This window comes from Plectrocnemia conspersa, unplaced genomic scaffold, assembly GCF_051122295.1.
Source record: "Plectrocnemia conspersa isolate PC_06_02 unplaced genomic scaffold, ASM5112229v1 ptg000002l, whole genome shotgun sequence".
Classification (NCBI taxonomy): domain Eukaryota; kingdom Metazoa; phylum Arthropoda; class Insecta; order Trichoptera; family Polycentropodidae; genus Plectrocnemia; species Plectrocnemia conspersa.
The window spans coordinates 6,897,798-6,917,146 of record NW_028277166.1 but is presented as its reverse complement, the minus strand read 5'-3'; the positions used below and the strand labels follow the sequence as shown (position 1 = coordinate 6,917,146).

Sequence of the window (19,349 nt, the reverse complement as noted above, 5' to 3'; positions counted from 1 at the left end):
TAAATAATATGCCTTTCACTTTTTATCGTAGCGCTTCGTCGTCTATATAAAAACCGTTCCGTTCTATTTTCGCGCTATGCCGTTTTCAAAATAGCCCGCTTGTGTTTACAATGCATGTGTACAGGTTTCGAAGAGGCTTAACCACTTAATGGCGGCGCGTATCGCCCATCTTCTTTACAAGATATTTATAGAATGTCCACCTTTCTTCTCGGAATCCGCGCGTGCGCATATATGCATCCAGGAATGCCCCAGATAAGTCCGGTTTATATACGATTCATTGTTTTTGAAATCGATTACATAGTAAATTGACAGGCATATATATTCAATGCTATACAATAAGAAAAATATTAATAAGATATGACACTAGAGAGTTATTAACATTCGATTTTGCCGCATAGTGAAATACCTTACATGCTATGCAGCGCTGGTGTGGCATGTAATAAGTGGCATATTATAAATGGCCACATCAGTGCAATGCTACGCTATTATAGCATTCAATTAAATCACCCAAATCATTATAATGTGATATTCGGCAATTCTACGCCGTCGAAACGTCACACTTTCACCGTTTTCTTCCGTCCGCGCTAGCTCGGAAGCGGATTTTTTCCTTCATTATTCGGAAAGTCAATTCTCGGCCGTGATGAATCGCGAATATGATTCGCACGTCCATGTCGCGAGCGCGTGGTGATGTAATTTTTTTTCGCGAAACGTACCCAACATACGAGGAATGTCAAAATCTCGTACGTACGTGGAACGCGAGACCGTGACACAAAAACTGGGCGCCGCGGCCTGTCTTTCTTTATTTTTTTCTTTCCAAAGCCGAATCTGCATTTGCATTCGCAAATCCGACTGCCGTAAATCGCTTAAGGGCGGTGTAAACTTGGAATTGAGCGGGAGGAAGGATCTATGGTGGTGATAATGGTAGTACGTAAACGTAGTTTACGGGATGTGTATATGTATGTATTATAGTTTTAAGCCATTGTTTGCACTGACGTTTGTGCATACGGTAACATGATAAACGAATATTTTTTGCGATCTGTGTCATCTGCCGTGAGGAGAAAGTAGAGATTAATTAAGGATTCGGCCGTGGCCAGTTTTGAGAGAGTTATCATTAAACGCTTTGAAATTCTGTATATCCATAGCAGGGGGTGTGCAACTTGTTCGTTCTAAATAAATATTTAACTAATAAATATTGAGGATTTCCACGCGACGTTTTCCAAGCCACTGCAACATTGTATAAAAACATGTTGAATGCGCAGCATATTTCTAAAAATATATTAACTCATAAACTGTCATTTAACTCGAATAAAACTGCGTCACGTAGTCTCCGGACCGTAATGAAGATCTGGTTGTATTCTTTGGATTTAAGTAATGCTTTAGCAGGACCAAAACTAATGGTCGGAATGCGAAGCGGTTGCTTTCCTCGGCTTTCTTAGAATTGTCGCGATTAATTCAGAATAGTTCTGAATGAAGTGGCGGAAGTAAATTATTGAGAATTAGGGGAAATCTAACGTCTCTTCCAGTCCTCTAACGATGATTAAAGGCAGAACCAGGCCCATTGTTATTGTTAAATTCAGATCATATTAGACCGTAACGGTAGATTCGAAATCGCTAATATTGACAACGTCGTCATTCTAAAGAATGCTTCGCCCAGGGATGCTGCATTTGCACCGTCTTTAAGCGGAAACATTTGGGTGCTGGAATACCGTTTAATGATCCTCTGCTCGAATACGCAATATCGGTTTGTTTACGCCTGCGAGAATAAAACGTCGATACTTTGAAAATACAAGGGCCGCAAATTAATTCGTTTTTTAAATACCTATTCTCGTCGTAACGATTATGGTTGGCTTTTGTATGTTTTTATATAGCAACAACAGTTTAGGTTTACGCCTCTACTATTAGTTCTAAAGCACACGATAGGGATATACGTTCGATATACTTATCATTACTCTGATTGATTGATTGATTGATAAACATTAAAAATATAGTAATGATTTTAATTTCTATAAATTTGTTCAAAATATAAACAGGAGTAATGATAAGTCTGTATCGTGTGTTTTATGCCTGCACTACGATCTCTGGAAGTTGTCCGAACCGAAGTTACAACTGAAGAGACCTACGACTTCGAGTCAGCGACCACACTCGCAAATTTCATATGCCGTCCGGACGGCGGCTTCTGTCACGTACAGCTGGCATATTTGCGCGCGATTAAAAAATGTGTCAAATAATCGCAATTTTTAAATTGTCATATTATTAAAATTACGCTACTGATAATCATAAAACTTTGTGTGGGCACTCATCAATACAATATCAGTGAAAATTTTTCGGTCGTAAATATTCAATTTACACAAAATCTTTGTCGGCTTTTTCAAAATGCCATAAGGCATAAAAATGATACTTCAGAATACGAACACCACATCTGTGACTATCCTAGAATTTGTCGCCATCGATTCTAAATAATAATTCGTTATGGTGTGACATTTATATAAACCGATCTAGGATATTCGAAATGATTTTTTTTAACAAAATCAAGTACCACTAATTATTTTTTAATTATTTAATTTTATATGAAAAAAATATAATATCGATATCTGTTAGAAGAATATACTATCAAAAATATAATTAATCCCTTTTGGTGCCCTAAAATATTCAAAGGTGTCAGCAAGAGTCTGTTGAAGTCCCCGATAAGCATGTGGTATTATTACTTGCCCACGTGACCACGATGCAGCGCTCGACATGCGTGTTAACCATAGGACGCCTACGCGCATACTGAAATTGAACCGAGTTACTCGTTCTATCTCACTTTGCAAAATAACATATCATTATCTCTCTCACTGTCGTTACTTAACACGCGAGAGAGCGAAAGGGGAAGTATTTCACCGCTCGCGCTCGAAAGAGTAGTTCCGACTTCGGTCTTTTTGCCGACAATGTTCGGAAGCGCTCGAAGCTGGCCTAGTCGACTGAATTACCTCCTTTACCTCCCGTGCTCGGTAACCTCGGACGACTTCCGAGAGATTTTAGAGCGGGCAGAAACTCGACCGAAGTAACCCAATATATTCTCCGTCCTTGGCCAACCTTGGTCAACTTCCAGAGAGTGTAGTGCAGGCATTAGAGCTAATAGTAGGGGCCAAACTCGTCATCGTTCTCAATTATGAATATTGACTGAATGGATAGCTTTCAAACTGACTATGTTAACGCAAATAGAGTATAGTTGTTTCTTGTTTCTAAGGCACTCGCAATGTTAAAACAACCCGTGTTCTTGATCATCCTTTTTTTCCAATTCCTGGTTTGGACTTGTATGTACTATATTCACTGAGCCGTGTCAACGTATTTTGGACAGCGTGACATAGACAATAAATTATCTTTCTGCTATTGGTCTGATTCAGTCATAGCGAATCTAATAAAATTATATTCGGTCTTTGACCTTCACTTAAATTGTGTATTTACGTCACTCATCAAATAACGGTGAATAAAAGCACAACATTATATAATACTTATTCCGTGTGTAGATTATTACGCTTTAGAAGGAGTAATAGTATTCAAAAGGGTCAATCATAACTAGTTATTCTATCAACTAAATACATTATATTTCAGCGGATGCATATTTTTACTTTTGTGGTGAAGTATGCCAGGTGTTATAATTTCGGCACGATGCCGCTAGAGTGCTAGTTAGACGATGATGATTCGTGTACATATTAGAATTCTGCTTTCATTCGTGACGAAACTAGTTTTGTTACACATTCTAGTTGAGAGTGAAGAAAAATGGATCGAATTGTGAGATAACGGCGCTCGCCACGTGCCACAATTATTCACGTGTCGATTTTCACTATTGTTTCAATTTTATGTGTTAAAAGCTTCTGTAGTAGTAGTAGTGGAGCTTTATATAAAAACCTGATTGGTAGCTGTAAATTAAAAAATGAAAATGATTGATTAAACGTTAATTATAATTATTTCAAATCGCATTAACGGTGAAAAATGGCGAAGAAACTATCGTTCAAGTGCCAAATTTATACATATTATTTACAATAAACTGAAGTATTTGACTTTTGATATTTTTGACGCGGCCACTTAACTTTTTATTGTCGATATATAAATAAACTTGTACAAATTACATTCGATTGTATAATACAAATTCGGTAAATAGATGTCACGTACGATAGTACGCTGACGTTAATCAACAACTTAGAAACATAATTTGATTCGTGCTGTCCGTCGCTTTATCAATTAGCGCGATGATAATCACTGCTGATGTTTTTGAATCGATTTAACGCAAAAATCTGCGTCTACAATATTGTTCCTTAGCTAAATTCTACTGAAGTTTTGCAATTTGAAGCGTTTTGATATTTAGGATGCGTGTTTTTCTAGGTGGTGTGCGCTCTATCAACCGAAGCGCATGTTCCTTTTCAAAAAAATTCAACATTTCAGTCGTACTACTAATAATAACCTTGCAAATCGTATTTTACTCCGTGATTTAATCCGCCAATTCCACCACGGTCGGGGGGTGGGTAGTTAATCAAATTCTCCACAGCGACGTGTCTCCCTTATAGAAAGATACAGAGATACGAAAGCTCGATCTTCGTCTTGTTTGGCGACGGATACGTAAACGTTTGCGCAGTCTGCTCCTTGTGCCCACATATCGCATTATTCGTTGCAAGTATCGCTTTTAACAATCGCAAATTTTGATTGAGCGGGCGCCCATCGTCGCGTGCGCGTGCCTAGTCGAATTTTTACAATACATATTCGCTCGAGATTATTGATTTACTATTTTAAGATTCCTAAAATTGTGTAAACACCCCAACTACCCCCGCGTCAGGTGTGTTTCGAGTGCGCGTCCCATTGATGCCGGTTATGGGCCTTTATATTCATAATAATATAACTACGCGAAATATTGACCAAAATGTACTATGACGCACGAGTCCTGCTCCAACCCCCATCAAAGTTTTCAGTGATTATTTTATAAGGGAGGCGCAATTCTTCGTTAGGTGTGCTATACCTTTTGTCAACGTTTGTAAGTCAATTATTTACATGTGCGAAACTACATTATAGCAGCCGTAGGGTTAAAATATGTCAAATTCGACTATTAGTGACTTTTATAAAAAAAATCAATTATATCCCTTGTTTTAATTTCGGACAGCCGTATTATACAATGCAATTATTCTTCTTACTTGTCGTTTCCTCTTTGATGATGATTGTGACCCAATATGAATTATTGTTACCATAGTGAAAGTATTTAAAATCTACTTTGATACAACAAATACAATAAGTAATATGTGTTATAGTCTACCATAGACAATTAAAAAAATACATCCACACAATGTTAATGTCAGTATAATTGCTTATTTCGTCAGTGAAGTATATATTGCTAATCTGCATTATCACAACAGTCGTAAATGTAAAATCAATTGATAAAATAAAATCATAAGTTCAATAAAAAAATACAGACATAGACTTCGCGTATCATTTTGTAAACAAATCGATGGTTTTTATGTAAAGTAGTGCATATATAAATTCGACGTATTTAATTAAATCTGCCGTTTAAGCACAAAAGTTTAAGGAACATTAATTTAGCTCTGCAAATTTGCATACCTAATTGCATACTTGTATAATCGCTGGTTTGATTTTTCAAGTATATTATGTTTATTTGCTTACGTTTAATTACAGTTATTTTTTTATTACTTCCAAGTAGGGTTCTCAATTATTCGTAGTTTTCAACTATTCAAATATTGATTAGAAAATGGATGATGTAATCAAATATATTCGTAATTTTTTTCTGATTTTACCGATATTAATTTACTTAACCAATTAGTGCAAAAATTCAATAGCCTGTGAAATATTTTTCCATTTAAAAATTATTTATTTTAATTACTTTCATAGATAAACTTTTTGAGTTTTATAAAATGTGCATAGCACAATGCTGTGCGAATTGCCTATTTTATTATTACATATTTTTTGTCATTTTGGCCTCTTCAAATCACTAGAATTAAGATCAGTTTGATGAGACATAATTAATTGAATTTGTTGTTTATACAATAACTCATAATGCTTAGAGAGAATTTGATACATAAAAATTGTATCTGTTTCTGTGTTTGTTTGTGCGGATTTGCATATACATTAAATAACTAAAAATAAATTAACCGCGATCGAATTATTTAATTAATTAAAATAAAATCGTTGCGTCTTCGACAACAAATACAAAAACATAACACGAACATAAATATATAAAACGATAATAAAGGGTGGGCCTTTCCAAAATTCGTTCAACGAACGAATTCTGCGAATTTCCGCTATAGTATACACCTCCAATAAATATTCTATTTACTAATGTTTTTCGAAGGAATTTAAACATTTTTTGTTAAGAAGAAGCGTCTCATTGTATCGCATTTCGAAGCAAAATAAAGAATCATGAATTTTTGACCGGTACTAGTCACTCGGGTATATTGAGAGTAAAAATGATTACCTGTATTGCTCAATTATACAAATTGTGTCATTCTAAGATTTTTTAAATTTCATTCAAAATAGTATAAACGAATATTTTAGAATATTCGAATATTCATGTAGTTGAAAAAGTGGCTAATAATCGAATATTTGATTAAGAACTCCACTTTTAAGGTGAAAAAAGAATCTCTGGCTGGATTTATGGTACTGTTACACGGAACGGGCAGCTTATTAAAAAAAATATAAATGTAACGAATAGTCCAATTTGTTAATCAAACCTATATATTTTTGTTCTAATATATAGTCCGATTCGGTTCGAATATTATATATAAAATTGTTAAATTTATGTAATTTTGGAGACTGTTAGTTTTGGAACCATAAATTAAGGAATAATTCAAAACCTTGTAATTAAAATGTGACGTAATATAATCAGATTTTTAATCAGAGAAATTTAATTCCTACTCTGAAAAGTAAATTAACGAAATCCCAATATCGCAGTTCAAAATTTTTTTGTTGTATTTTAATTTATAGGTTGTGTATTTTTGTTATGACATACATATGTACATCAGCAGGCTATTGTACAATCGTAAATACTATCAAAACGTGATCAGTACGCGTTTCGTGTTGTTATCACTTTTTTGGCATATCCAATATCTTCGGCAATGAATATGGCGACTTAATTTGTTTAATTTTACGTTTGATTTGTGTATAGTGTTGCCAGATTTGTTGACATCCATTTAAATTGTAACCGGGGGGAGGGGGGGGGCTACCATCAAAAAACGTATTTTAACATACATAGATATTGTTAAATTTGATGATTTGGTTGCAGGAATAATAAATATATGAAAATATTTTTTTTTAATGGACTTATTTTTCTCAATAAAATCATACATTTCGCTACAGCTATCAAGAATCAAAATTTACACAGCACTCAAGAATTCCTTCAATAGTTTTGGTGTCGAGACGATTTCTTTCATCAGACCACTATCTCCATCAGTGAAAAGATCCTTTTCACATATTTCCACTGTATCCAGGAATTAAAAAAATATGTTCACACATTTTAAATTTGTTAAAATATTGTTCGGGAAATACAGTTTTCATTTTTAAAAACACAAATTCCCATCTTGCTGCTGTGTTTTTTTTTATTCAACTAGATGAGTTTTTTAATGTTTCCTTTTCAACGATTTTAGTGTGGTCATCTTGTTAAAAATAAATGTCTTATTAATAGAATACTTAGAGATCTCTTTCCATTCGAAAAAAGGCATTTATGAAATATTTTCTTGTTAGCTTCGAAACTTCGACTACCTTAATTCTTCTGATTTTTCATTGCTGCTCGTGAAGTTTTGTAAATAAATGATATGTTGGATATCAGTATGAAATTTTACATGTAAATCTGATTATCGCACCTTAAAAAAAACACAAGTTTAGTACTTTTTACAATGTAAATAAGAGATCCATCAGCGCTAATAGTTAAAATAATAAGTCATACGCTTGCTTGCAGACTTTCACGATTTTCATTCCATATATTTGTCATTGTAATCGATATTGTTATTGCAATTGAACATAATCGCCAAGTTGAAACTCGTTCTATTCAAAGTGCGTTCGCGTATTATCGGGGTCATACTGTGGATTTTTTCCTCGTCTTCCTGTCCGTCCGCCTTTCTTCCGCGGCAGACTTGACCCGATCTTTCTGCTACTACTCGTCCACTGTGACCCCGATAAGCTAGTCAGTTAGAGGCAGCTCTAACCGTCCGTTTCGCTACCCCTCCTGTTTATTCGTCCCCGGGTAGCGATCGCGTGCGAGTCAATAGAATTTGTTATTAGATGAAATAAGTCCTCGGGAATGTCAAGATTGTGGGAAGACAAGGAATGCTGCGGACAAAAATGACATTCGCGTGATGAATGGTGTATTTCTGGAGGAGTGCGACTCAGTTAGATTTTAACGTGACAATTTACGGACCTCGATTATTTAGTTATGCCAATTGAATAATTAATCCGTACAAACAACGCAGGTGTTTAAACCGTCACACAACCACCCATTCCAGTAACGTCTATCGACCAACTAGAACGGGTTCAAAGTAAAGGTCAACGGCGATCCAAACGCCATGATTCGCGCGAATCATGGCGCTTCGTGACTCACACCACTGTGTGCTATATGTCGTCGGTAATTCGGATTTACCACAATTAAACATGTCTGGAATCTCCGGAAACCGGCTTTCGCGCAATTATTACATCATCGTTTATATTTTCTCATCGATAGAGTAATCGGATTTGTCTCGCTGTGTTGGCATAGGCCTAGGCATAGAGAGTGGAAGCTAATAAAACCACTCACGTTTTCATACGCTCGTACGAGCGACAACCGGAGCAATTAGACGCTATGTCATGTCTAAATTTTCAAACACATCGCGAGATATACGTTGAGATCGTTTGGCGATGGGGTTCGAACCGGTTTACGTTTCGCCGTTTGCGCACGTTTACTGCCTAATTTATTTAGTTATTCGCATCGACAGTGCGCGGTGATGATATTGAACTAAAAAAAATAATATTATGTGTAACGAGCAATATTTCCGTTGAAATATCGCGGTTATTTTTAGCCGTTCAACACCGGAAAGGGGTTAAACCGGTGATTCTATTATAGCATATTTTCAGTATTTAATTATTCGAACCGTCATCTAATCCCAATACAATGGTTTTTTTTTTATTAATCGGACATTTTTTGGTGTATTTCATTAATTGAATATGCGACGCGAATAACGTTATAAGTCTAATTTTTTAGCAAGTTGAGATTTTGATTGAATAACGTTATATGAGTGATTCTGCGATTACAACCATCTTCTTCAAAATATAAAAAAACTAGATTTGGCAAAACATTAATATAAAAAATGTAACGTTTTTAATTTCTAATTCGTTGTTTTCTAAAAAAATTATCGTTTTTAAATATTTTTTTTATTAAATCTTTTGAAAGACTATTATTATATTTAATTTTAAAATTATGTATTAGTAGATAAGTTTACGACAAACGTTATAAATGATCAATAGGTACTTGCTGTCATACAGAGTGGAACAACGTTTTCCACAATTGAAAATGTTCATTATTGACAAAATCTAATATCATGTTACATAGATATTTACTAGTTAAATATGAAAAAACTTTCTCATGAATAAATTGTGAAATACAATATTATAAAAATCCAAAAACGAACGTATGTAAATCTGTAAGTTAATTTTTCACCTCCTGTAAAATTATCTATTTACGTATTTAAGACTTGTCGCATATTCAATTATTAAAAATAATATCACTTAAATGCCCGCCTATATCTATATCTTTTGTAGCAGCCGGTCCTTTCGATGACTTTTCGTATATTTCTCGGCTATAAATTGGCGAATGTTGGTTTTTAGGGGCTTCAACGTCTCGAGTTTATCGGCGTAGACATGACGCTTATGCCTGCACTACACTCTCTGGAAGTTGTCCGAACCGAAGTTAAAACTGAAGTCGGTCGAGACCTACGACTTCGAGTAAGCGATCACACTGTCGCAAATTTCATATGCCGTCCGGACGGCGGCTTCTGTCACGTACAGCCCGCATATTTGCTCGCGATCGAAAAATGTGCCAAATAATCGCAATTTTTAAATTGTCATATTATTAAAATTACGCTATTGATAAAAGTGTGTGTGAGCACTCACCAATACAATATCAGTAAAAACTTTTCGGTCGTAAATATTCAATTTACGCAAAATCTTTGTCGGCTTTTTCAAAATGCCATAAGGCATAAAAATGATACTTCAGAATACGAACACCACATCTGTGACTATCCTAGAATTTGTCGCCATCGATTCTAAATAAGAATTCGTTATGGTATGACATTTATATAAACCGATCTAGGAAAATACATAAGAATATTCGAAACGATTTTTTTTAACAAAATCAAGTACCACTAATTATTTTTTAATTATTTAATTTTATATGAAAAAAGTATAATATCGATATCTGTTAGAAGAATATACTATCAAAAATATAATTTATCCCTTTTGGTGCCCTAAAATATTCAAATATGTCAGTAAGAGTCTGTTGAAGTCCCCGATAAGCATGTGGTATTATTACTTGACCACGGGACCACGATGCAGTGCTCGACATGCGTGTTAACTATAGGACGCCTACGCGCATATCTGAGTTTGCGAAACACCATATCATTATCTCTCTCACTCTCGTCACTTAACACGTGAGAGAGCGAAATGGGAAGTATCTCACCGCTCGCGCTCGAAAGAGCAGTTCCGATTTCGGTCTTTTTGCCGACAATGTTCGGAAGCGCTAGAAGCTGGCCAAGTCGACTGAAGTAACCCACTATATTCTCCGTCCTTGGCTAACCTTGGCCAACTTCCAGAGAGTGTAGTACAGGCATTAATTACTCCACAAAAAAATCCAACGGCGTAAATCCTTTGAGTAAAGAGTTTATTTAGAAACATTTGTTAGTATACAGGTGGGAGTAAATTAATTTTATTTGTTATTTATTTAATATTTTATTTTATATTGCATTTATAGTAAAATATAGAAAGCGTTTTATTGCTTTAATTTTTTGAACTACTTTTTTGTATTAGTATATTTTAATAATTTATTTTAACACTTCTATTTATTTTACATATTTTTTATATATTATTCGGCTTTTGTGGATTTTTTTATAAATATTTTGCGTTATGTTAATTTATTTCGATTAAATTTAAAAAGTATTTTATAAATATATTGTTTTTTATATTTTATTTCTTCAGTTTTATATATGTAAATATATAACTCTCCCGCATACAAAGTGTTTAATATTCAAAGTAGCTCTTTTGCCCAATGTGTTTCAGGACCAGTGCTTTCTATCATACAGATATTGCATGCACCTTACTTACGTTATTACGCCATTGTTATCGATGAACTCTTTATTTCCACCAAACGCCTTATATCGCATAAATAATAATCGATGAGTGTTTTTTAACCCACGTGTTGGTCGTCTTCCAATTTTTCCCCTGTCATTACAAAATTAGCATTTAAAACAAAACGCGATGAATTAAGTACCTTTCTATCTTTATTCCCCTTACAAACTAGTCTAAATCCATCAACGAGTATCTTTCTAGTTTACTGTCAAAGTTGACCTAATTGGCGTCCTGTATTTTTTCTGCCCGCGCCGACCTTGATTGTTATTGGGCCGCACGCGCTTACTTGCCGTCGCTGCTCGACCAAACCGACTTGTTATTTATTTATTTCCAGACTGTTTTCGCTTATTACGTTTGTATTTACACATACACGCACACATCCTATCAAGTCGCAATCATAAATTTGTTACACGACCCCCGCTGCTGAAAACGCTCCCTGGAACTTGGAAAGCCTTCGCCGAACCGGGAGGGGTGACGAGGCGGTTCCCAGTATCTCTTGATTGTCTTGCATTACGCTCTTTCGAAGCTCCACACATCGTTAGCGGATAGCGTGCGTACTCGGAAAACGTACCTATTTTTACGATTTGTGTCAATGAGCTCTCGAACTTAAAAATTGAGTTGTGATACGAAAGTGACACCTTCGCCATCTATGACCTTGCTCTCGGAGGCTGTTAAAGTGTTTTTTTGTTTAGATTATTGAAATTATAACTATTTTTTGAACGTATGTATGTTACTAAACAATTTTGTTTATTTTATATAAACACACATAAGAGATAATAGCAAATAACTTAATACGTGTTTATAAGCGTTACTATTTATATAAAACGTGTGATGTTATGTTTGCGGTGTTATTGTGACGAAATTGCGGTGCTAATTTTAGTTTATATTGTGACGTTTATTGATATATATATATTTTTAAAGATACATTAAATTGACGACGCCTGCAAATAAAAAATGTACTTTTTGTGAAGCGCGTGTTATGATATGAACTGCCACCACTCAACTGCTTTATATTGGCATAGTGCCATTGTTTGTTGCAACAAGGCTATCTCTGCTCCAATTGATGGGTTGCTGGAAAAGAAAATCGAAATAGTGTTACATTGTTTATTCATATCGTGTAAATACATCCAGAGATCGATGATTCAAATAACTACTAACATGTGAGCAACTGACAATCGCCGCGTTTGATTTCCACATCACACCGGTTGTTAATTTTGGACAAATCGTACAGTTTATTATTATGAAAGAAATCGAGTTCCGTGTACTTCTCACTAATTTATATCATGCGATTGTGAAAGTGTGCGTACTTTCGGCGACGAAAAGGTCGCAAAGCGTTGAATCGAGACGAACTAAAGAAAAATAAAAAGTATACATACCGTCTGTTTAGGTGGCGTTGCAGCAATCCAACGCCTGTCTATTTTTTATTTATAAACATCGAGATGAAACATTGAGCAACTCTTCCCTCAAACGCGCATTATGCAATTTTTGCAATTACCCTTCGCGGTCGCGCAGTAGCGAAAAGATACCGTTTGTTTTATAAAAGCGCCTGCTGAAACTATGAATCATGCAAACGAGTAGCTTATGAATCACATGAACACTATTTGAGTCCTTTATGCCTGTATATCGCAAATACATAATTAAGCATTTGATCGTGTGTTTTGTTTTAGTTTACACTCTTGTTGCTGACCGACAAGTGGATGAAGGAGCGTATATGCCAAATGTACATATTTCAAGAAAACTCGAAAATTGTGCCAGAAAAACTTGACGTCCTTATGTATTTTGAGAGCACGTGTCTTCGGCTCAATAGTTGCAAGCAGAAGTTCGCCAACGTCTGAATACGAGTCACTGGTCATTGCCACCGTGCATCTTTTCGTTGTTTATTTGCATTCTATATGCATTTAGAGCAGAATATATTATATTGTTGATCTGATAAAACGTCTCTTTTTTTAATTTAACTATACATGCTAATATGCCGTCGTTTCCAGCGTGTTGTTTATCATATTCGATAATAACTTTCGCTAATAGCGGCTGAAAGTGTCAAAGATTAGGAGCCGATAAAATCAACATTGCAACAATAGAAGTAAGCTAATTCAAACCCTGTTCTCTCTGAACAGAATAAAACCTGTCATATAATATATACTATATGTACATATTTATTTATATACATTGTAATCGTACACTGATGTCGTTCGAATTCGAATAAACGTAAACACAGTGTTTTAGCTATTGCTCATTCGCTTCTGGTCAATAGGGTAACGTCTAATTTTTTTAAATTATCCAATGCAACCAAGCGAGCGAGCAATCTGCTACTAATATATTTTTCTACAACTCTTTGTATTTCAACTATACCGTGATAAAATATTCATATGCATGTATACATACTATATGTATTTTGCATGTACATGCAAACGAGTGAGAATCAAATAAAGCACATCTAAATCGAGTTTTGCCCAATTATCTCTTCTCAGAAGTCAAAAATCCACGTCAAAAGCAATAAAATCGTGCCGTCGCCTTTATTGCTTTTGATGTGAATTTTTGCCTTCTGAGAAGTGATAATTGTTTTTGCGCTCCTCTATTGCCCAAAATTCGGTTAGAATCAACCCTTCTTATATTAGAAGTCATATTCTATCATATTTTTAAAACATAGTGTAATATCGAAATCCAGACAAACTATGGAGCAGTTTGTGAGATGCGATTTCTGTCTGTACTTATTCTTCCGATTATTTTCTATAATTATATAATAAACTATAATTAGTTTTAGAACTTTCATTAGGTTAGGTTTGGATTTGAACAACAAATGGACATTTCGCAATTGTCAAATTGAGCTTCATAGATATTTTAGAGCAGCATATTAGCGTTAAATTATATTTTCGCTAGTAGAAATATATATCTACTGGTGAAAATGTATTTGGACTTTACTAGTGAAAGTATAACTACCAAAAAATACACATACACATCCGATGTATTTGATCTGAATTTTCAGATTGAATACCTAAATTTACTGCTACTAATTTACATTCGTTAAATATTTCCTGTCGTGTCTAATATTTTTTAAACGTTCAAAAAGCAATAAAGTCGACAATAATTTGCAAACAAATTTTAATACAAACGGAGCCGCATCAAAAAACTGACAATCTGTCCCTTTGAATAATGACGTTTATTGTGAAAGTAGGTGCTTTTGAAGGCAATGTTCCGCTCATTTTATTTTTTGCATGTTTAAAAAGGGCTGAAGGTACTTATACCTTGAATACATCAGTACATACATCTCAAACAACTGTAGTTTAGTTCAGATTCATTATTTGAGGTCGGTTTTTACTTTTTTTATACATATATCCTTGCTATGATTTTTTCCAGACTCGGGCCCCCCAAGGAGAACGGGCCCAGGAACTTGTCCCCTCTTCTCCCCCTCTCGGTAGGCCTGTTGTAGTATAGATATCATTTAAAATGATTATCTAAAGTTGGTTACTGTTAGATTAGAATAGTTACATAGTTGTAACTTTTCGGTTAGGTTTATTATGGAAACCTACGATACTAATAAAAATCGCAGTTTAATTACATAAATATATTGTTTAGGTTTATCTCTTAATTAATTTTGGTATTTACATCCAATGTACAATAACCACTATTTATCGCCATAGTCTAGTTATAGGTACTTAATGTTCGATTGTCGACCGCATTGTTGTTTTTACGGTTTATCGGCTATCTCGGCGTCGTTGAATATCAACCAGATTGCTTTGAATGTGTTGTTCTTTTTGTTATTTTGATTCTGCAATATTGTGCTACGTTAAGAAGCTTTTAGATTAGAAACTGACTATCCTGGAAAAGTCGCCATTGTCATGTATCCTTTGTCTCGATGTAATGGCACAATAGTCTTCGGAACCGTGAAAAACATTTTCCTTTCGCCAATGGCTTAATTTTTTTTTTCAGCGCTATTGGAGATGTGATTTGCAGATCTGCTTTGCCAATTTATTGTCATCAGCGATAAGTAATATTTAGATATGAGAGATAACATTATCGACTAATAGAGTAAAAACATTAATTATTGTCAGGATACTTGATAAAATACTTTCTATTATACTGATGATTATGAGATTTTGATAAATCGTTAAACATCGACTTTGCATAAGTCACTGATTAACAATAGAGGCTCTTGTTCCGTGAGTCTATACGTCTAATCGAGACGTCTCTAGGTGGTCTCTCGCGCATCTCCCTTGGCTTGGCTTCGCTGGTGGCTCCTCACACCGGCCTCTCCGTGCAATAATTGCAGTGAAAGTTTTCGAGCAACGCTGCGGCCCAAGAACGAGCCGATCGACCGCCATCGCTGTTGCTGCAGCATAGGAACGCAACATTTTTCACCCAATCGGTGATAACGGAACGCGATCAAACTTCACATCTTCGATCGATCTCATTACTACTGACTTTGAACTTGCTTAAGGTCACGGTTCGCTGCCTTCTCATAGATAGTCACGTTATGGACCGTATTTGCGACAATTGCTTCGAATCGGAAATATAACCACGTTGAAAAGCGTCACACCATAAAACAACCCGTTTCGACGTGATTGATCTCGTACGCTACTAAATTTCACCGATTGATAAGATGCGTTGAGTTGATTATAATTTTACGACCATAACGCGATGCGAAACTTATACACCTACATTTTCCCAGGAATCTCGTCGAAGATGACAACTTTTGTTATTTTCCAAAAATATGTCTACAATGTGACTTCAAAGTGTAATAAAGGAACTAATTGCTTTTAAAATTGTAGCATTTGTTATACAAAAATTTTTTCTTGACATAATCATTACATTTAAAATAAGATGAAAATTGAACTGCATGAATAAGAAAATATTATTAAACAGAACGAGTAAAAGAAGTTCATCTAAGACTTGTTTTTGCTAACTAGCAGCATTTTTTCTTCTTCATTACAGACAATTTTAAAAGCTATGCAGCTCTTGACATATAGCTTAAATAATGACACCTGACTTCTTCTGAAATTATGAAGTATGTACCTCTATTTAATTTAGTTTAGTAGATACGTTTAATAAACAACACAATTTTATGCAAGTTTATCGAGCCTTTATTACCATTGAGATTTGCAAGTATGCCCAATCTAATTACCACAGAACTTGCGTTCCGAAATCTTTCTGATTAGCATTTTATTAGTGTTTTTAACCGACTGTCGTTGGTGTTAAACTCTTCTCAACTTGCTACTGTTGGTCGACACATACAATCGATTTTAATGGTTATTATATTTGATTTTTCACTTTAATTTGTGTTGTAGTACTCATATTGTTAGAAACTCGTGAAGAGCGATTGAGTTCGGCTAAACTCGTTTTTTCCGAGTCGAAAGCGAAGTTAAAATTAATGTTCTGGCTTTTACCCTTGAAAATTGAGAGGAAGTCGAGCGTCCTTTACAGACCTCAATCTGCTTACTCCTCAGGGACGTCATTAGGGGGGGGGGGGCATTTTCCTCCCTTAGATTTGGCCATACAAATGCATGTCATTCAATGAAATCGAAATATTAAAGAAAATACCAGTGACTGGACATTTTTTGTACCTCCCCTGGAGAAAGCTGAAATAACGTCCCTGTTACTCATGTCGGTGATTGGGGCAGAATCAGACTCTTTGTTATTATATAATACAGATCTTATCAGATTCGTATAACGTGCATAATGGTGAAATGGGTACATTTGACTATGTCGTCATTCTATGGAATGCTGTGATTGGTATCTGTTGAAAGAAGATTTTGCCACCGGACCCTTGTCTTTGTTAAAGTAAGGTCCACGATTTTTATACAAGTGCTTTTATACCGTATTCGCACAAATTTCTCAATTAATTTCGATCCAACGATTGTGGGTTTTTACTATAAATTTATATTAAAAATATGTGTGTGTGATCGAATATCACACAAAACGCATATTCGATTATGACTTAATTTTACTTTCTTGATCTTGAGCAGTTTAAAGCACGTGTGTTCAAACAGTTTCATCACGAATACGAAATGCCTTTTTTGCATTCGTGTATGAAAAAGTGACCAATTACTATCGACGTGTTGCTAGTACGGTTTATAGTTAGTCAAAACGCACGCACTGACATACGATAGACTTTTCTTTCTGTTTTAATGCGTTCGCACATTCCAACGATACTTCGTGTTAAGACTCTCAAGATCTTTGTCATTAAACAAACGGTATTTTGTTTTGTTCGTTACCTAAGATTGTATAAGTATATAAATCAAATCCCAACAATGTAGTTTATTACGGCACACCCTTATGGTTCGGTGTAGCGGTCGAGAGAATAATAATTAGTATGGGGTGGTTATGCTCAAAGGATTAAATCGTTGTTTTTACGTCTAGACCGGGATTTAAAGAGGTCCAACCCCCGCTTCGCTCATATTTACGTTGCTTTTTGCCATACGAAAAACAAAACAACACTGTGTGCTATTTACGTGGATAAAAAGCTCTCAAGTTTTTGCGCTCGGCGCGCTGCTAGCTACTACGGCTATACTCCACCTGCCCTCTAATTATTTCGCCATTGTTTATTATGGTCGGAAAACATCTCGAGCGTCGACAACGCGGCGGAATTCTGACTAACAATCATCTGTCTGTTTTACTTTTTCTTCTAAATAAGACTTTTTGCCGATTCTCGGCTTCGTTGCGGTTTCGGCGAAAGTTTGAAAGCGAATTCGGTTCATCGCGACTACTTAGGGTTTGTAAATAGATGATAAAACAATCGCTCGATTCACTTTCGTCGGGCAAATTCAACTCGTTCACGCTTGAACAAATCTCGGTCGTGAGTCGCGTTGTTCTGCGTTGACGTTTTAATTAGCGAAAATCCTTGAAAATCCTTTGTACGATTTTCGCGTACTTGCCGAACTTTTACGGGCGCTCGGAATGAACTTGAACATGGTTTAAAAACTTTCATTTAATTTTCGTGACTGTTGGCAATATCCTTTTATGTTGCCCCGCATGACCCGCGGCGAACGCGCGTAACATAATATTAGGTTTGACAGGAGCAAATTATAAAGTAGACGAATAAATCAGTCGAGTTAATAAATGTTATCCATACTTTTGAATACATATAAAATGTACTCAATTACGTGAGCTACTGTTTAAAAAATTTTGCAGAACTTTTGTTTATTAATATTTTTTTACTTTGAATTGATTGTTGCTATACGACGGTGTAACACTGTGACGTAATAATATGTAGGTTGAATATTTTGTTTTGTTTTACGGTAGTAACTTCGTCGTTGAAGGAACAAAAAGAAACCGGTTTTAATGTTTTTAAAAATATGAACACAATAAGTAAATAATAAAAAAATGAAAACATTGTCACCAGGCATTATCATGTACTACGAGGTCATATATATAATAGGCAAATTGTATGGTATTATTAATATTATTATTTTGAAACATATATTATAAAATGTTGATTTTCGTATGTTCCGCGATTATGTGAACATAATATACGATGCGTTTGAGACTACATGTCGCGTCATTGTATGTTCTCGTTAGGACTAGCAAGTCGTACAAAAATTATTGTAGGTTTACGAACAAAACATTTCATTAGCAAAGATCTTTTTGGATTTCATTACCATTAAAAATTTAGGAAAGTAAGTTTTAACCAATATAAGACGGTGCGCTGACTGGCAACCTATGCTCGTAGTTGCGCCTCTCGCCAAAGATTAAAAATGGAATCAAATTGTCATTTTGAAGTACTGACTCGTATTCGATAAAACTGTATACGTGAAAAAATCGAATCGAATTGTTGCTGTGTGAACCCAGCCTCACTGTAACATTTATACATCGCATGTATATATTACTACGTATGGTAAAGTTAAAATCATATATTTTTACTAGCATCTGGTAGATAAATTATATTTCTACTGGTAAAAATATAGATGTGATTCACTGATATGACATATTTTTTTAAATATTTTCGGGTTAGATTCGGGACTGTTTTTTTGGATTTTCTTTGAGGGATAACCCGAGAATTTCTGGTT

At 35.0% G+C, this 19,349-nt stretch overlaps 1 protein-coding gene and 1 long non-coding RNA gene across 2 annotated transcripts in view; both read left to right on the top strand.

Annotated features, from left to right (window-relative positions):
- Positions 1-19,349, top strand: part of LOC148237493 (uncharacterized) — a 61,247-nt gene that overhangs the window by 12,384 nt on the left and 29,514 nt on the right. The window lies entirely within an intron of this gene.
- Positions 1,413-10,408, top strand: LOC148237494 (uncharacterized). The gene is made up of 3 exons (XR_015812608.1): positions 1,413-6,557; positions 6,803-9,522; positions 9,571-10,408. It is a non-coding gene; the product is annotated as an uncharacterized LOC148237494 (long non-coding RNA).